This window comes from Rattus norvegicus, chromosome 14 (genome assembly GCF_021556685.1).
Source record: "Rattus norvegicus strain SHRSP/BbbUtx chromosome 14, alternate assembly SHRSP_T2T, whole genome shotgun sequence".
Lineage (NCBI taxonomy): Eukaryota > Metazoa > Chordata > Mammalia > Rodentia > Muridae > Rattus > Rattus norvegicus.
In genome coordinates, this window is record NC_141547.1 from 31,103,994 (window position 1) to 31,122,419 (window position 18,426).

An 18,426-nucleotide genomic window follows, 5' to 3' on the forward strand; every position below is an offset into this window, starting at 1 on the left:
CACAGCTACCTAGTAAGATGCTGTATTGATTACTTTCCTATCGCTGTGCTAAGACGCCATGACCAAGGCAAGTTACAGAAGGAAGAGTTCATTGGGGCTTATGTTCCAGAGGGATAGAGTCCGTGACAGAGAACAGAGGGAACAGATGTGTCAGACCTGGTGGCTACAACAGGAGCTGAGAGCTCGCATCTTGAACCACAAGCCCAGGACAGAGAGCAAACTCAAGATAGTATGAGTCTTTACATTCTCAAAAGCGCGTCTCCCATAACATACTTCCTCCAACGAGGCCACAGCTCCCAAGTCTCCTAGAACAGTACCGTCAACTGGGACATCAAGTATCTAACAAGATGTGTATGTTGGGGGTCGGGGGAGGCTGACCAGTATATACTGGATGGATTAAAAAGAATATCACTCACTCATCCCCTGCAGATGAAACAAGGCTGAGTCAGGTTTTTTAGATTATTCTTGATTTTTGTTGTTGTTTTGCGAAATACTGATTCTTGGCTCTAAGTCTCGCGGTTTCTGGTTTTCATTACTTGTTTTCTGTAACTGAGGCAAGACGCCGTCTTCAGTACTTCACAGCTTGAAGGTTAAAAGTAGTGCACTTAGGGCTAAGGTATGAAGGCACCAAGGAGGTTAAGAGGAGAGTTAGACAAATAGAAGCTTCCTGCTGAGCCCTGAGGGATAAGCAAGGAGGCTCTTGGGGGAGGAGACTGGTCCTTTCCTTCCCACAGATCCTGAGTAAACGTTTAAATCAACTCTTAAAATCACTTAAAATAACCTCTAAAGGAGAAAACAGCACAGCCAGTTTCCAGAGAAGCCCAGTCAGATTTCAACTTCACTCCCACCTTAAAGGCCTCCAGGGAAAGAAAGGGGGTTTGACAAAGGCCTCTCCCGGAGGCTGAGCTGGTGGGTAGATGGGAAAGTCTGTAAAATGGGATTTGGAGGGAAGGAAGAAAGGCAGACAGACAGGAAGGTTGGAAGGAAATTGGTCAGTCTGTCTGTCTGTATGTATGTATGAGCTGTTCCGGAAGGAGCACACAGCTTGTTAGGTACACATGCCTGTGAAAGGCAGGACAGGAGACGAGAACAAGCCACCCCACTGTCAGCCAAACCCAGGCAAGGCACAAGAGGAGCCGAGCTTCCTATCTGAAGATGTCTACCATGTGGGAGTGGCTGGCATCCAGGATTCCAGGCCTGGCTGGGGTTCAGAAGCAAGACGATTCCCAGAATTGAACCCAACAGAAAAGGCCAGACTCCAAGAGTGAAGGAAACAAGAAACCCGCCTCTGGGGAATTCCAGAAATTAGAAAGAGCTCATGGGAACTCTGGAGGAGATCGGGTCTTCTAGAGCCTCAAAAGAGACACCGCTGGAGGGCAGGATTGCAAAGCTTCTCTTTAAAACAATTTTAACAAGCCTCTCATCCTTAGAAAATAACAGGATTTATATGGGTGTTGCCAGAATATTAAAAAAAAATGCAGAGCCAAATTTTTCTTTAAAAAAAATTCTAGTGCAGAACAAAGAACACAAAATAGATTTGCCAATTGGGGCATGTGTGCAAAGGCCAAAGTAGAGTCTGACATATTAAAGAAATGAAAAGACTTAGGTTTTATTAGGACAGAGAAAGCCATGTGTTGTTTTGAAAGGAATTTCTGTATTGGGCAGCCGAAGCTAGCAAGCTTCTGATTGCCCAGTGGCAGCAGTTACACACGTGAGAACAAAGCCATGGCCATCGTCATGTTGCGATGTAAAGTTACAGCCAGCTGTTTCCCTGGCTTGAGCTGAAAAGATATTCCCTGAAGCAGACAGCTGGGACCTAAGTGGTCTCTTGGCTCCATGTTAACAGACTGTGCCAGCAAAGGCTCCATTTCTGTGAGAGAGTTTTCATAGCAGAAACTCTCCATTGCCCAAGAATGTTTAAGAAGCCAAGAATAAGAATCTCAGTTGGTTCGGGGCAGATATACCTGGAAGGGGGTTGGTTTCGTTTGGTTTGCTTTGAATCGTTGTTTGGTTGGTTTTTAAACCAACAGGGTCTCTCCCTGTAGCACAATCCAGTCCAGTCTAGAACTCATTATGTAGATCGTGCTTGCTTCAGACTTGTGGCAATCCTCCTGCCTCAGCCTCCCAAGGGTTAAGAACACAAGCATCAGCCTCTCCACTCAACTGGAAATAGCATATACTCAGTTCTCAATGAGCCACTTCTGGCTACCACTATGGGTGTAGAATCACCCAAAATCTGTGACCGAAAGAATGTCAAAGGTTGGTGAGATGGCCTCTGAGAGACACGGGAATCTGGAAAACATCTGGATCTATCCCTCATTCTGATGAGTAACGAGATAGAAGATCCTTTCTCCTAGACAGGCATAACCGCCCCTAAAAAGACCTTCTTAACTCTCTGCCGATGGCCTCCTGGACACCTCCACAGGGTCTGTATCCCATTCTTAGAGCCAGGCAGGCCTCCACTGATAAAAACCAATTGTTTATTCTAGCTTGCCCATATAAAAGACACAGAAACCTGGTATTTGATTTCCAAGTTGTAAACCTCAACTGGGCAGAGTCTATGCTCTTCTCCTCTGAATCCAAACCGTATGACCCTTGCTACTTTCTGTTTTGAGTCTTGTCCAGGCTGGTTTAGCTCCATGGCTCTCTCCTCAGTGTGTACTTCTCTCAGCCATTTGCTCCTGGTCCATCTCCTCTAACGGTGACCTCCTCCTCCGTCTTTTTTCCTTCTCTCGTGGTCTCTCCTAAGACCCCTCACTAGATCCTCAAGTCCCATCTTTCTCTCTCTACTGCCCTTTTATCTTACTTATCTACAAGCCTTTTATTAGCCAATAGTTTTAACTTGGGAAGCAAGGTTTATACAACAAAGGCTGACATATCTAAGAATGCACCCATCTTGGTGGCAACCAGATAGATCTCAGGGTTCAGAATTTAGCATTTATATACATACATAACAACAGACCAACCAATAGATCTTACCAGCAATACACTCACCCGCCATTTTGATTTCTGAAACTAGAGTCAGAAGAGCAATGGAAATTTCACTAAGGCCTACAGAGTCAGTCCCTGGCATCTTCCAGTCACTTTACCAAGGATCAGAACTCTACGGAGCAACCTGCCTGCCCTTGAAAACCTTGACCTTCAAGCCAGTAACCAACTTTATCGATGCTTTGTGTGGGGCTTTCAGGAACCCATACCAAGTCACATAAGGACTGAAATGTTATCTTTAAACCTTGGGGAAAGCCTAAAAGTGGCCCCTCTCAGTAAAGCAATACAAACATGGCCTCCTAGTTTCCAATATTCTCACGAATGTAGCAATCAGCACTTCTCTTTCAAAACAAGAGTAGCAAGGGAACACTGGCGCCGGGAGCCAGGACCAATGAGGGAAGTGCCTTGGCATTGAGAGATTTTGATCTGAAGCTTGGCAGTGCAAAATGTGTCAGCACCAAAATGAAGTCGTTTGTATCAAGCTCCAGCAACAGTGAGGGAAAGAGAGAGCCAGGAAGTTGTGAAGGAGGGGAGCTCTTCTACAAATGGCTAACAAGCAGAACCAGGGCGGAAGGTTCTGCTGGAATCACAACTGGGCAGGAGCCACGGCAAACACGAGAGGACCCCTGCAGAGACATCTGCTCACAGCTAACTGTTTATGCTTGGACGAGGCTACCCTGTTATTAATCCTGATGGCCAAGGGTGAGTGTTTTGAAATCTCTCCTGCAATCCTCTCCTCTTCACTTCGCCTGTAACAACTTCCGATTGCCTCAACCCCCTTGACTGGCTCGAGTTGACACGTGTTCCCATTGCGGTGCCCTGCTGTTGCCAAATAAATATCACCGCTCTTTCGAGTCTCTCTGCATGTGTCTGTCTCTGTCTCTCTTTCTCTGTCTCTGTCTCTCTCTGTCTCTGTCTGTCTCTCTGTCTGTCTTTCTGTGTGTGTCTGTCTGTCTCCTCTCTCTCCCTCGCTCCCTCTCTTTCTCCCTCCATCTCTCCCACCCCACTCTCTCCCCAGAGGCTGATGAGCCAGCCAGGAGCCTATGAAGTTTTAACAGACACCATCAACATCGTTTGTGTGTCAGCCATTTTTTTTCAAGTGAGCCTTTTATTTTGGCGAAAGGGATGTTATTGCTCTGACACTTTAACAAGCTTAAAAACAAACAGTATTGCTGAGAGGAGCATTGTTATTCGAGATCTTACTCTCCCAGATGATTCTCTGCTTCCATGACACCTGCTGGATGCTCTCTGAGACCCATCCTCACCAACCCTCCAAGGCACCTCAGAGACACCTTCCCAGACTGGCTTCTCTCAGCTGTGGTTGTGACTAACCCACGGACGTGTTTTCTTCAGCTGGGTTTGGTGGCTTCTCGGGCTGCTTATAGTGTTGAGGCTTGTTTGTTTGTTTGTTTGTTTGTTTATCTAGTTGCCAGGGTGAACTGTAGAATAGGGAATCCGACAGATGATGGACAGGGCAGGGAGCACTGCCCCGTTTTTATCCCTAAATGAACACATCCCTTCCTCACTACGAAGTGTGAAGCCTCATTATGGAATAACCCAAAGACAATTTTTTTTCAACTTGTCGCAAAAAGACATTCTCTCCTGTTCATCTGATAGGGTGGCATACATGTAAAACCCTATGCCAATTCAAAGTTAAAATGTAAAATAATGAATGCCAAGGCAGAAAAGGAAGCTCTTAGAGACGTAACAGGCCCGTGTGGTAGAGGTAAGGGAGGGTTAGAGTTGAAAAAAATCTAAATTTTCTTTGCATATCCTGTGCACATTTGCAAGTCAGCTGTTATACAGAGAATGTCTGCAATGCTTTTGCCATGAGTGGATCAAAGCATAAAAAGACCACCAAGAGTGTCCTCCTTAATGGTATTCGTCAGATATTTTTGGCCCTTGGCACCTAAAGATCAGGGCTCATGAAATGCTACATACTCAGTGAGCTTTAAGTGACCTCCAGACTCCTCCGGGTTCTCTGATATTGAACTTTATAAGCTATCAATTCCCTTCTAGTTATTAGTGATTTCCCTACATAGCTGCACCTTTTCTTAAGATAGGAGACAGACACTGATGAAAGATCAATGTCTGTCCTTTGGCACACAAGGAGAATTTACCAATGAGACTTTTCCATCAGGAACAGAGGGAATATCAAGAACTTTGTCGAGTCCGTGTCTCACAGATGTTTCTAGAACAATATGATAGGATCACTGGAGGGGCTGGGGATTTAGCTCAGTGGTAGAGCGCTTACCTAGGAAGCGCAAGGCCCTGGGTTCGGTCCCCAGCTCCGAAAAAAAGAACCAAAAAAAAAAAAAAAAAAAAAAGAACCAAAAAAAAAAAAAAATGTGATAGGATCACTGGGAAGAGTCTAGCTTCACACTCCCAAAGGACAGACTTCAAGTAAACAGTCCAAAGCTGTGCTTGCTCTCTTCCCCCCTCCACGGTCCAGCTTCCTTCTTACCTCAGCCTACCATGAGAGAAATGTCAAGGCTTCTACTGATATCTTTCACAGTCAGCCATTTTTCAAGGCCTGCAGATTCTGCTTTTAAACTCTCTCATCTTCCATGCCCCTCTGTGTGAGGGAACCATATCTCTCATCGTTTCGTGCAGTCTCCATCCAGGCCTATTGTCCCAGCATGATTTTGGAGAGTGGACCCTTTCTGTCACAATGTGTGAAGGAATGGACACACATGATAGTCTCTGCCTTCTACTCTGTGACCACAACTCACTTTTTAGGGAATCCTGCCAGAGTGGCTGGCAACAGTAGGTACTCAAATTCCCTTGTCTTTTGTCCAACGCATTTAAATCTTTTAATTAAGCACCATTCCTGTACCAGAAACAAGGCTGGCTCTGTGCCTCCCTGCAGGTACCTGCCCAACCCAGAAGGTGCAACTGTACTTTGTCCTCCCTCCTCTCTACATGCTCGACCATTCACCCTGATACAGGCTGGGTCTACTTCCCACAAGGAGGGACACGTTGTTGCACAAAGCTACCACCTGCTCGATATGTCTTTAATCCTCTGCATCATAGTGTCCCAATGTGGTTACTTTTTTGTAATTCCCAAAATGGCACCGGGTAGACAGGATGGAAATCCCATTCCCTCTTGAAGTCTATTCTGTTGGAAACCTTCCCCTTTTACTTATACGGCAACCCCCCTATCCTATAGACCTCATCTTGCCTCTCCCCTGAATCTCTCACTAGCTCACCATCTATACTATAGTTTCTATAAGGTCCAGTCAAAGTCCAACACACTGTATGCAAGGACCTTGGGCTACTAGCACTGCCCTATCTCCAGCCTCATTGCTTTTCATTTTTCTGCCAATGCACTTCAGCTGGAGTGTGCCAAAGCGACTGGCACTGGCTTGGCCCCTGCTCACACACTGCCGTCTGAACCAGAATGATCATATGAACTGATCACACCCTGACCATCTCCCTCCTACTGATGATGATGATGATGATGATGATGATGACGATGATAACAATGACGATGACAGTGAAGCTGCTCTGAGAGAAGAATGAAGAGATGATAAACATGAAAGATTCTGTACTTAATACAACAGAGTGTTGATTAGAACTTTTCCCTTGCCGAATAATGGCCCTAGGACGCACAACTCAGAAGGTGCTATGCACCCCCATGTGCTGAAGAAAGCCCACTCAAAAGTTGGATTCTGGGGCTGGAGAGATGGCTCAGCGGCTAAGAGCACTGACTGCTCTTCCAGAGGTCCTGAGTTCGATTCCCAGCAACCACATGGTGGCTCACGACCATCTGTAATGAGGTCTGATGCCCTCTTCTGGTCTGAAGACAGCTACAGTGCACTTGTATACATAAAATAATAATAATAAAAAAAGTTGGATTCTGCCCCAGTGCAAAATGTCACTATGATGATCAACCCAGCCTTGTGCACTATCCCACCCCCAAACAAACAAAAAACAAACAAACAAAAAACAAATCAAGAAGAGAAGAACTGTGGGGTCCATGATTCTTGTAAGAAAAAAGAGACAAGCATCTCAAGTTAGACTCCGACAGAGAGCAGAAGTCTACTGTGTGCAAGCTCAGATGTGGCAGAGGCAGGAGGCACAGTGCCAGGTACTTTCCACAGATGCCATGGAGAGAGTTGGGCTGAAAAATGTTGGAGATGCCTCCATAAGAAAAACAGTTCATGAGCCAGGCATGGGGCAGGTGCCTGTGCTACTTCCAGAAGGCTCATGAGTTCAAGTCCGCCCTAGCTACATAGCGAGCTCTAGGCTAGACTGAGCGGCAACGGTCTCAAGAAGGAGATGGAGGGAAAAGAGAAGAAGAGGGGGAGACGGGGAGGAATAAGGAGAGCAGAAAGAAGAGGAGGCAGAGGAGAGGGAAGAGGAGAAGGAAGAAAAAGAGGGGTATGTCAAACACAGCTCACCCAAGATCCAATCGGCAAAGAGTTTGAGAGTGTATTATGGGTTGGCGTTGGTGAAAGAGATGAGACAGGATGGCAAATCATCCATGTGTCGCTGGCCTTACATTTATAGTTGAGGAAGTCAGATCTACTACTTCCACAGGAAAGATGAGGTTCTCGTGAAAGACAGTTGGAGGGCTTGAACTTCAGCTGAGTGAGGGGATGGAGGGACTGGCTGTGGGTCGGTGTTGTCAGGGAACAGGACAGTCCCATGTCACGGGGACAGTCCTGTAAGCACAGCCATCCCTCAGCTGAGGCTCTGCTTTCCCCATTTCAATTACCCACAATCGACCGGGTCAGATATCCTAAACAGGAGTCTATCAGGAAACTCTTAGAATCATTCGATGTTTTCAGCAAAATGGCAGGTCACAACACCAACACACGGAAAGTAGTAGGCTCCCTATGTACCCAGGACCGGCATACTGAGAAACAGACTCCCTGCAAAACAAACAAGCGACTTGGAATAAACCAAACCAAGGATGTGAAATACCTCTATAATGAAAACTAAAGGCAGGTATTGGAGAAGAGACTAGAAGATGGAAAGACCTCCCATGCTCCTGGATTGGCAGAATTAATACAGTGAAAATGGCCACCTTACTGAAAGCAATTTAAATATATGATGCAATCCCAACTAAATGCTAATTCAATTATTCACAGAAATAGGGAAAAAATCTTAAGATTCATATAGCAGCCCAAAGACCTTGGCTATTGGGAGAGCCAAGGCAATTCCAAGTCAAAGGAACACTGCTTGGGGCAGCACCACAGTTGCTTTCAAATTATATGATAGAGCAATGGTAATAAAGACAGCATGGTGTCAGCACAAAACAGACATGTAAATCAATTAAATAGAATAGGGAATCCATATAGAGGACCATGCAACTACAGCCACATAATCTTAGACAAAGATGCCACACTGATGCCAGATTGAAGAGAAGATGACATTCTTAACAAAAGGTACGATGAAAACTGGGTCTCTGCATGCAGAAGAATGAAAACTAGATCCTTATCTTTTGCCCTGCACGGAACTCAGTTCCAAATGAACCAGGAATCTGATCGCCATTCTAAAACTATTAGCAGAAAAAGCAGGAAGTACGTTTTAAGGTATAGACTCGGGACAAGAGCTGGAAAGATGGTGCAGTGGCTAAGATCACTGGCTGCCCTTCCAGAGAACCCAAAGGCCCACACAACAGCAGCTAACAACCATCTGTTACTCTAACTCTAGGGCAGGCGATGCCCTCTGCTGGCTTCTGCAGCCCGTGCACGGATGTGGTACACAGGCATACATGCAAAACACTTCCACATACAAGATTAAAATAAATAAACCTTAAAAAGAGATAGAGATATAAGTAAAGACTTTCAGAATAGGCTTCTAATCACTAGGAAAATAAAGCAAATAATCAATAAAGGGGACCTTATGAAGTTAAGACGCTCTGTACAGCAGTGGAAATTGTCAGATGAGGAAAGAGCCTACAGAATGGGAGAGAAATCTCTGATGGCTATACATCTGACAAGGAGTTAGTATCCAGAATATACAAAGAACTCAAGAGACTAAATATTAAGAAAACAATCCAACCCAAATACTGGGGGGAGAGAGCTGAACCCTCAGAAGTGCGGACACCCCTGAGAACTCAGAGCAGACATTCTCTGCTCACATTCCTGACCCAAAAGGAAATCGCCTAGTGCCATCTGTGCCCCCTGGGTCCAGGGACCTAGGAGCAGTCAGGGGCAGAACCCTGTGCTGACAGCTGAAAGCCAGTTGCCAGGAGCACCTCCACACCTGAGAGCAGAGCTCTCTGTTCCCAGATCCGGCTGAAAGAGAACAGGTTTACAGGAGTGTTGATACCCAGGCCTGCAGGAGGGTCAAGCCGCTATCAGAGACAGCAAGACAAGCATCAAACTCAGGGCTGAAATCAACCAAGTAGAAACAAAAAAGACTATACAAGGAATCAAAAAAAAACAAAAAACAAAACAACAACAACAAAAAAAAAAAAAAACAAGAAAAACAGGAGCTGGTTCCTTGAGAAAATCAACCTGATAGATAAACCCTTGGTCAGACTAACCAGAGGGCACAGAAAGTGTATCCGAATTAACAAAATCAGAAATGAAAAGGGAGACATAACAACAGAATCTGAGGAAATTAAAAAAATCATAAAAGCCTATATTCAACAAAACTGGAAAATCTGGAGGAAATGGACAATTTCCAGACAAATACCAGGTACCAAAGTTAAATCAGGAACAGATAAACCATTTAAACAACCCCATAACTCCTAAAGAAATAGAAGCAGTCATTAAAGGTCTCCCAACCAAAAAGAGCCCAGGTCCAGACGGGTTCAGTGCAGAATTCTATCAGACCTTCATAGAAGACCTCATACCAATACTATCCAAACTATTCCACAAAATAAAAACAAATGGAGCACTACCGAATTCCTTCTGTGAAGCCACAATTACTCTTATACCTAAACCACACAAAGACCCAACAAAGAAAGAGAACTTCAGACCAATTTCTCTTATGAATATGGATGAAAAAATATGCAATAAAATTCATACAAACCAAATCCAAGAACACATCAAAACAATCATCCATCATGATCAAGTAGGCTTCATCCCAGGCATGCAGGGATGGTTCAATATACAGAAATCCATCAACATAATCCATTATATAAACAAACTCAAAGGAAAAAACACATGATCATTTCATTAGATGCTGAGAAAACATTTGACAAAATTCAACACCCCTTCATGATAAAAGTTCTGGAAAGAATAGGAATTCAAGGCCCATACCTAAACATAGTAAAAGCCATATACAGCAAATCAGTAGCTAACATTTAACTAAATGGAGAGAAACTTGAAGCAATCCCACTAAAATCAGGGACTAGACAAGGCTGCCCACTCTCTCCCTACTTATTCAATATAGTACTCGAAGTCCTAGCCAGAGCAATCAGACAATTCGAAAGGAGGTCAAAGGGATACAAATTGAAAAGGAAGAAGTCAAAATATCACTATTTGCTGATGATATCATAGTATAGTTAAGTGACCCCAATAGTTCCACCAGAGTACTACTAAGCCTGAAAAACAATTTCAACAAAGTGGTATAAAATTAACTCAAACAAATCAGTAGTCTACTTCTACTCAAAGGCTAGACAGGCTGAGAAAGAAATTAGGGAAATGACACCCTTCAGAATAGTCCCAGGTAATATAAAATACCTTGGTGTAACTTTAACCAAGCCAGTGAAAGATCTGTATGACAAAAACTTCAAGTCTCTGAAAAAAGAAATTGAAGAAAATCTCAGAAGATAAAAAGACCTCCCATGCTCATGGACTGACAGGATTAATATAGTAAAAATGGCCATTTGCCAAAAGCGATCTGCAGATTCAATATAATCCCCATCAGAATTCCAACTCATTTCTTCATAGAGTTAGAAAGAGCAATTTGCAAATTCATTTGGAACAACAAAAAACCCAGGATAGTTAAAGCTATCCTCAACAATAAAAGGACTTCAGGGGGAATCACTATCCCTGAACTCAAGCAGTATTACAGAGCAATAGTGATAAAAACTGCATGGTATTGGTACAGAGACAGACAGATAGACCAATGGAACAGAATTGAAGACCCAGAAATGTACCCACATACCTATGGTCACTTAATCTTTGACAAGGAGCTAAAACTATCCAATGGAAAAAAGATAGCATTTTCAACAAATGGTGCTGGGTCAATTGATGGGCAGCATGTAGAAGAATGCAAATTGACCCATTCTTATCACCCTGTACAAAGCTTAAATACAAGTGGACCAAGGACCTCCACATCAAACCAAATACACTTAAACTAATACAAGAAAGAGTGGGTGAGAGTCTCGATCACATGGGCACTGGGGAAATTTTCCTGAACGAAACACCAATGGTTTATGCTCTAAGATCAAGAATCGACAAATGGGACCTCTTAAAACTGCAAAGCTTCTGTAAGGCAAAGGACACTGTCATTAGGACAAAATGGCAACCAACAGATTGGTAAAAGAACTTTACCAATCCTAGATCTGATAGAAAGCTAATATCCAATATATACAAAGAACTCAAGACATTAGACTCCAGAGAATCAAATAACCCTATTAAAAAGTGGGCTACAGAGCTAAAAAATAATTCTCAGCTGACGAATATCGAATGGCTGAGAAGCACCTAAAGAAAAGTTCAACATCTTTAGTCATCAAGTAAATGCCAATCAAAGCAACCCTGAGATTTCACCTCACACCAGTGAGAATGGCTAAGATCAAAAACTCAGGTGACAGCAGATGCTGTCAAGGATGTGGAGAAAGAGGAACACTCCTCCATTGTTGGTGGGATTGCAGACTGGTACAACCATTCTGGAAATCAGTCTGGACGTTCCTCGGAAAATTGGACATTGCACTACCTGAGGACCCAGCTATACCTCTCCTGGGCATATACCCAAAAGATGCTTCAACATACAACAAAGACACATGATCCACTATAATCACAGCAGCCTTATTTATAATAGCCAGAAGCTGGAAAGAACCCAGATGCACTTCAAGAGAGGAATGGATACAGAAAATGTGGTACATCTACACAATGGAATATTACTCAGCTATCAAAAACAATGACTTCATGAAATTCATAGGCAAATGGATTGAACTAGAAAATATCCTGAGTGAGGTAATCCAATCACAGAAAAACACACATGGTATGCACTCACTGATAAGTGGATTTTAGCCCAAAAGTTCAAATTACCCAAGATACAATCCACAGACCACATGAAGCTCAAGAAGAAGGATGACCAAAGTACAGATGCTTCATTCCTTCTTAAAAGGGGGAACAAAAATATTCATAGGAGGAGATACAGAGGCAAAGTTTGGAGCAGAGACTGAAGGAATGGCCATTGAGCCTGCCCCACATGTGGTCCATATAAATACAGCCACCAAAACTAGATAAGGTTGATGAAGCTAAGAAGTGCAGGCTGACAGGAGCCAGATATAGATCTCTCCTGAGAGACACAGCCACAGTATGTCAAATACAGAGTCGAATGCTAGCAGCAAACCATTGAACTGAGAACGGGACCCCTGTTGGAGGAATTAGAGGAAGGATTGAAAGAGCCGAAGGGGTTTGCAACCCGTAAGAAAAACCATGCCAACCAACCAGAGCTCCCAGGGACTAAACCACTACCCAAAGACTATACATGGACTGACCCATGGCTCCAGTTGCAGATGTAGCAGAAGATGGCCTTGTTGGGCACCAAAGGAAGGAGAAGCCATTGGTCCTACCAAGGTTGAACCCTCAGTGTAAGGGAATGTTGGGGGAGGGGCAGGAAAGGGGGTGGATGTGGAGGGGAACATCCTTATAGAAGAATGAGAGGGGAAGGAGATAGGGGGCTAATGGATGTGAAACCGGGAAAGGGAATAACATTTGAAAAATGTAAATAAAAATATCCAATTAAAAAAAAGAAAAGAAAAAAATGGAAAAAAATTATCAGTGCTCCTGATCTCTTACTATGACTGATTTACTAATTAAATTTTATCAGAAGTTTGCATATTTTGGAAATTAAAAAAAGCATAGCATGCATAGTTTGATACCATCTAAGCTCTCAAGCACCCCCTTGGGAAGTCTCCCCTAGGAGTAAAGGGGGAGTATATCCTATCTGGAGGGAAGGCAGATGGCAGCAGACAGAACTGTAATTTGCAAACCAGTCTTGCTCAGCAGTGGAAGCAATGCTCGGTATTTCTGGGTGACATGATGACCTTGCCGAAAGAGGATGATGGGTGAGATTGTTTATGCCCCACAAACAACAGTGTGGCCCAGCTGCAGGCATCAGCTGGGCTTCTAATAACACTGAGGCCTGGCTGCTGATGTCAGGTCAACTTGTGAAAACACTGTGGACTAACTGTGAGATTGGCTCAGTTCCTGGACATCAGCTGCTTTTGTCCCGTCTCCTGTTCCAGTGGACCGTGCTGTACAGAGATACCCTTCAAGGAACCAACATCTGGGCCCTACAAGAGAGCTAGTCTTTGGAGACCTGCCTCATACCAATTACCCATGAATACTCAGTGTGACTGTAAAATCAGCAGCAATAAAGAAAGGACTGTTATAAATATCTAGATTCCTAGAGACAGGTGCTTTCTCCTCTTTCTCAGTCCTTCTCCATCCTAGCCTTGAGAGCACACACCCAAATGAGAGGAAGGAGGAAAGAGAAATAGACAAGGAAGAATAGACTCATCCCTCGCTCCCCAAAGTCACCAAGTTATAGCTTAGTTGTGCTGACTGCCTAGAACTGCTATAACTAAGTACCAGACTGCATGGCTTACCTCAGAGATGTTTTCCATCAAAGGGATGAACTAAGACCATGGTGAGCAAGTGTGTTTCCCTGGTGCCTCTTTCCTTGATCCTCAGATAGCTGATGTCTCACTGAACCCTCACTGGCCTTTCTCTGTGTGAATGACACATCAGGGTCCCTATTTGGTATATTTGATTGATGAATTGGGGATTAGGGCTTCCCCCGGATGGGTTTGAGGAAGTGAGGGAGATCTAACCCACAATAGATCGGTTTTCCGATGTTTTATTTCTTCTTGAGTTGGTACCAAAGCTGTACATACATAAAGGGCTGTAAACAGGTGAATAGAGAGTGGCTGTGTGGGAGGCAGAGAGCAGCCTAGAGCAGGGCCTTCTCATGTGGGTCTCCATGCTTGTCTTAGACTTCTAGATTCCAGAACTGTGGGAAAATTAATTCTCATTGTTTGAGCCACCAGTATGTGGTACTTTGTAGTAGCAACCCCAGCAGACTATACAAGCCTATCATAAGTTTAATAAAAAGAAGGAAGAGGAGGAGGAGGAGAAGAAGGAGGAGGAGGAGGAGTCGGCCAGATGGTGGTGGCACACAGCTTTAATCTCAACACTTGAGAGGCAGAGGCAGGCAAATCTCTAATAGTTCGAGCCTAGCCTGGTTTACAGAGCAAGTTCCAAGATGGTCAAAGCTACACAGAAAAACCTCTTGGAAAAGAAAGAGAGAGAGAGAGAGAGAGAGAGAGAGAGAGAGAGAGAGAGAGAGAGAGAGAGAGAGAGAGAGAGGAAGGGAGGGACAAAGGAAGGAAGGAAAAGAAAAAAAGGAAGGTAGGAAAGAAAAGAATTAGTAATTTAAAAACTTAGAGAAAATGAGGAAGGGCCTGGAAAACATGGGCACTGGGGAAATTTTCCTGAACAGAACACCAATGGCTTATGTTCTAAGATCAAGAATCGACAAATGGGACCTCATAAAACTGCAAAGCTTCTGTAAGGCAAAGGACACTGCCATCAGGACGAAACAGCAACCAACAGATTGGGAAAAGATTTTTACCAATCCTACATCCAATAGAGGGCCAATATCCAATATATACAAGGAACTCAAGAAGTTAGACTCCAGAGAATCAAATAACCCTATTAAAAAACAGGCTACAGAGCTAAACAAAGAATTTGCAACTGAGGAATATCGAATGGCCGAGAAGCACCTAAAGACATGTTCAACATCCTTAGTCATCAGAAAAATGCAAATCAAAACAACCCTGAGATTCCACCTCACACCAGTGAGAATGGCTAAGATCAAAAACTCAGGTGACAGTAGATGCTGGCGAGGATGTGGAGAAAGAGGAACACTTCTCCATTGTTGGTGGGATTGCAGACTGGTACAACCATTCTGGAAATCAGTCTGGAGGTTCCTCAGAAAATTGGACATAGTACTACCTGAGGACCCAGCTATACCACTCCTGGGCATATAACCAAAAGATGCCCCAACATATAAAAAAGACACGTGCTCCACTATGTTCTTCGCAGCCTTATTTATAATAACCTGAAGCTGAAAAGAACCCAGATGTCCTTCAACAGAGGAATGGATACAGAAAATGTGGTACATCTACACAATGGAGTACTACTCAGCTATTAAAAACAATGACTTCATGAAATTCTTAGGCAAATGGATTGAACTAGAAAATATCATCTTGAGTGAGGTCACCCAATCACAAAAGATCACACATGGTATGCATTCACCAATAAGTGGATATTAGCCCAAAAGCTCGGAATACCCAAAATACAATTCACAGACCACATGAGGCTCAAGAGGAAGACCAAAGTTTGGATGCTTCAGTCCTTCTTAGAAAGGGCAACAAAAATATTCACAGGGGGAAACATGGAGACAAAGTGTCGAACAGAGACTGAAGGAAAGGCCATCCAGAGCCTGCCCCACCTGGAGATCCAGCCCATATACATACAGACACCAAATCCAGGCAATATTGCGGATGCCAAGAAGTGCATGCTGACAGGAGCCTGATATAGCTGTCTCCTGAGAGGCTCTGCCAGGGTCTGACAAATACAGAGGTGAATGCTCTCAGCCAACCATTGAACTGGGAACAGGGTCCCCAGTGGAAGAGTTAGAGAAAGAACTGAAAGAGCTGAAGGGTTTTGCAACCCCATAAGAAGAACAACAATATCTACCAACCAGATCCCCCAGAGCTTCCAGGGGCTAAACTAGCATCCCAAGAGTACACAGGGATGGACCTATGGTTCCAGCTGCATATGTAGCACAGGATATGTAGCATATGGGAATTAATGGGAGGAGAGGCCCTTGGCCCTGTTGAGGCTCAATGCCCCAGTATAGAGGCTTGTCAGGGAGGTGGGGGAGCATCCTTATAGAAGCGGGGGCAGGGGGATAGGAGAGCGGTCTTCTGGAGGGGAAACCAGGAAAGGGGATAACATTTGAAATGTAAATAAAAATTATCCAATTAAAGAAAAAAAGTTCTCAAGAACAAAAACTTCACTCGAGAAGGCTGCCAAAGGTTTATTATTAATTATTCAGTCCCTCCCCCCAATAGAAGAGATGAAAACATTTTCTAACTCATTAAATGTTGCCATTATTACCATAATAGCAAAACCAAAGTCATAAGACAAAACCAGCATCTCTTATGGATAGTATACAAGGACTAAAATATATATATATATGAAAGAGTAAATTCTAGAAACACACTAAAAGGGTTTCATACTATGATGAAGTGGGATTTATTTTAGGAATTCAAATATGGTTTCACCATTCAAAAATAAAAAATAAATCAATGAAACCTAACATGTTGATAAAATAGAGGCATTTTTAGCTACTATCTCAAGAGTCATGGGAAAGGCATTTGACAAAACCCCACACTACTTCATAAGAAGGTTCATCTCACTGGAAATGAATGGGATTTTCTCAACCTGATGAGACACCTGCAGCTAACTTCATTCCCAGTGGACAGAGGGTAAGGCATTCCCTCGAGGTGGAGACCAGGTCTACTCTGCCAACTTCTACTCAACAAGGTGACCAAGGCCAGAAAATAAAAGACATCTCTGTTGCATGTGACATAACCCGGTGTCCACACCCTGTCCCTTCATTTCATTAAAAACGAAGCTGAGTGGATGACGACGTCTCACTCAGAAGGAAAATGTTAAATGTCTAAGTCCCCATTCATTTCCAGAGAGATGGACAGTCTTATGAAGTGGTGTTGGGTTTTGTCAAATGCCTTTTCCACAACTATTGAGATAGTAGCTAAAAATGCCTCCTTTCTCTCTTCTCTTTCTTTTTTCTCTAGATACCCAAGTCTCTCTCTCTTTTCATCTCTTTCCGCTTGATTGGCACTCCCACAGACTAGGTGCCCCTTCACAAAGGGAACTCTGATTGTTGGTTCTGCTGGCTAAGCAGTAAAGTCAGAGAAGGGAGTTTATTGCTAGACATGCCTGAGTTCGCACTGCCAGCTCTAATATAGGGCTTACTCGCTGGGGAACAACCCACACCCCCGAGAGTGCTCTCACTGCCTCCTGCCCCTGATACACACACACACACACACACACACACACACACACACACTGTCAGGGGCAACTTTGACTTCTGGGGAACCTGGAACTATGAGAAATAGTCATAAGAGATTATTGAATCAACTTGAGGTCTCTAACAAAAGGTTAATAAAACTGGAGCTGAACAGGAACCACTATGCACTATGCACTGCACTCTAGGTTTGGTCTGATTTAGACCAAATTCACTAAGACCAAGTTTACTAATAAATTTCTCTGGTGTGAGACAAAAGCAAGCATATGTAAAAAAAAATCCTTTGAAAATGTGCCTTGGTTGGTAAACTATCATGTCAGTATCTGGAGTCTTAAAAAACATGCCACTCTTCTAGAATATGCTGAAGAGAAACCACAAATCAGTAGCCCCTTTTCTAGGTGGGAAAAGAGTTCTCAACTCGCTAGTTCTGTAAGTATTAAATGTTTTTAAAGTGTGCTGTGGTCAGGGTCAGACCCATAGGGGCCACCACATACCTTCCTGATGGTGTTGTGGATATTGCTTTTTGCTTTCACTTAGCAACACTACAAATTCTGGGACATATGCAAAACAAAAACAGGTGACATGGGTCTACGCAGGACCTCCGGCCCGGGAGGCATCCTCATCACGTCACTCCTGTACCATGTGGTGTCACTTGATACGGGGTCAATGGGCGCACTGGCTTTGGTCACCTAGACTTCACACCTTCTGTGGAGAAAGAGAGAGAGGGGAGTCCACAACCCTGGCACTCTGCAAGCCTTCCTTCCCCTACAGTTGTTTGCAGACCAGCCAGGGATAAAAAGAGCGAATGTTTTGTTCTTCTTTTTTTTTTTTTTCTGGTTCTTTTTTTTTTTTTTTTTCCCCGGAGCTGGGGACCGAACCCAGGGCCTTGCGCTTCCTAGGCAAGCGCTCTACCGCTGAGCTAAATCCCCAACCCCGTTTTGTTCTTTTAATACAGTCCCTAAGACCAATGCTTCTGTGCACTCCAGAGGGCTCTGTCTCAAACTCTACCTGAGCCCAGAGACCCTGAGCCCTGGCACCTGCTGTCCATGTGGGCACTGAACTGCTAAGTGCCCTAAAGAAACAGGACACAAGACCATTTCCCTGCAGGTCGAAGAGTGGCCTCCCTCTAAAAGGTCCTCTCTGTGGGTTTTAAATAACACGGGCCAGTGATTTGTGAACCAG

At 43.9% G+C, this 18,426-nt stretch overlaps 1 long non-coding RNA gene across 3 annotated transcripts in view; it reads right to left on the reverse strand.

The window, feature by feature from the left end:
- The window catches only part of LOC148001296 (uncharacterized), a 63,960-nt gene that overhangs the window by 43,936 nt on the left and 1,598 nt on the right, over positions 1-18,426 (reverse strand). The window contains exon 2 of one of the 3 annotated variants that reach the window (XR_015637354.1): positions 17,739-17,949. The exons of the other annotated variants lie outside the window; for them this stretch is intronic. This is a non-coding gene — a long non-coding RNA (uncharacterized LOC148001296). The remainder of the gene's footprint in view (positions 1-17,738; positions 17,950-18,426) is intronic. 3 annotated transcript variants of the gene reach the window in all.